Source organism: Micropterus dolomieu, linkage group LG23 (assembly GCF_021292245.1).
Source record: "Micropterus dolomieu isolate WLL.071019.BEF.003 ecotype Adirondacks linkage group LG23, ASM2129224v1, whole genome shotgun sequence".
NCBI classification, from domain to species: Eukaryota; Metazoa; Chordata; class Actinopteri; order Centrarchiformes; family Centrarchidae; genus Micropterus; species Micropterus dolomieu.
This window is the reverse complement of record NC_060172.1, coordinates 16,945,522-16,947,256: the sequence shown is the minus strand read 5'-3', so window position 1 is coordinate 16,947,256 and position 1,735 is coordinate 16,945,522. Positions and strand designations below refer to the sequence as shown.

The window sequence follows — 1,735 nt, the reverse complement described above, 5'->3', positions numbered from 1 at the left end:
ACTGGGTCTACACCAAGATGGTTCTTCTGTTACCCCTGCATATACTAGAGAAGGTTTCAAAAATGGAATGCCAAAATCTATTCAGCTTGGGAGATGACCAATATAATGTATTCATGTAGCAGGAGCTTGTTTACATCTATCACATAGTCCAAGTCTGTCTTGGTCTTAGATAATCTGTCTTTGGACCAGTGAAAATAACAAACAATTATAAAGTGAATTACAGAGTGTCTATCTACATATTGAGGAGGAGTAAATTCTATATGATTTTTTTTTTGCAAGACAGCCTTCATATAGTTCAGTTTCCCATTTATTTTTAAATGGTTCATACTGCCAAAGTGTAAGTAATAATATACATTACAAACAGCATCAACATTTCATTTAAAAATGACAAAACAGTAAGGCCATTACATCCAGCAGACCTATAGGGTATAAAGGGAATGTATGTAGTACTTTTACATTTATTTTATCTTTGTTCAGAACCCGGCTCCGAACAGGATTTAAAAAAAAAAAAAAAAAGTAGACTTACAGTTTCCATGCTGGCATATTACAGTAGCAAATACTCCCTACTGTTACAGCTAGATTTCTTTGTGAACCGAAATGCAGAACTCAGACTCAGAGTGGGAAGTATGTCAGGTGAAAATAGGTTTATTTTGACAGAAAACTCAAATGTTGCAGGGGTGGAATTTAGGGAAGGAATTAACAAATAACAAGACACTTAAGGTCCAGGTCAGAGCTTGGCCAGGTAGGGGAACTGCACAGGAATCCAGCAGGCTCTAGAGATCCAACATGTTCGTCCATGGCTTGGGGTAGTTTGTCCTTAGGTTCCAAACACAAATCCAGTAAACAGGGCATATGTGCATGGGCAGAAGTGGACCGGAGGCAGGAGTCAGACCAGCAGGGTAATCTGAAGCACAGGAAACCAGGGTTGTAGAGCAATTCAACAGAGATAATCAAACAGGCTTGAAACATGACTTGCTAGTAACATTATTCTACAATCTGGCAAGGAATGGAGACAAGGACTGGGTATATAAGGCTGACCTTGATGAGGCTGATGGCTGGCAGCTGGTAACTGACTCCCGCACACCTGACTCCACTCCTGCAATAAAGCACAGACAGGGGAAGGGGGAAGGGAGAGAGAGGCACACAGAGCAGAAATCCCTACAGAAGAGCAGAGGGTCTAACACTTTCTTTATCTACAAAGTTTTAAATGTTTGCTTCCATTCTTTGATTTTTCTAAAGTCTGAGGTTTTGACTCACTGTCTGTCTTTGTTGTCTTTGTCTTCTAGTACACAGCAACAGCCACCAGTCCATGCTAACTATTGCAAAACTGCTGATAGCATTTAAAATTGATATCAGCAGCATATATGTTTTTTTTAATTTATGCTCTCTGCTTTCCACAAGTATCTAAGTTGAAATATTAGGAAGGTTTTTTAATGCATATTTGTAGTATACATACGTATGTGGCTTTATTAATTGCTGTATTATATTGGATGTACCAGTGGTGTTGCTGTTGCCAGTGAAAGTTACACCAACAACTTCAAATGCTTGTGCTTGAGAAGTTTTTCTTTTTTTTCAAATTAGTTAATGTTTTATTGTTATGCAGTGTTAAAGTAAATAAATCAATGTACATACAGGAAAAAAACACACAGACTTGCTCGCTTGCATTTTGCAAAGACCAAATATTATTTTTCAAAGACAATGCAATAGAATATTTAACCAAAAAGGTTGGCAGGAA

General features: G+C 37.9%; 1 long non-coding RNA gene across 1 annotated transcript; it reads right to left on the bottom strand.

The window, feature by feature from the left end:
• Window positions 1-629: 629 nt before the first annotated feature.
• Window positions 630-1,645, bottom strand: LOC123963713. Its single transcript, XR_006823248.1, has 2 exons — window positions 1,039-1,645; window positions 630-904 (listed from the first exon to the last, which is right to left on the bottom strand). It is a non-coding gene; the product is annotated as an uncharacterized LOC123963713 (long non-coding RNA).
• Between the last annotated feature and the right edge of the window lie 90 nt (window positions 1,646-1,735).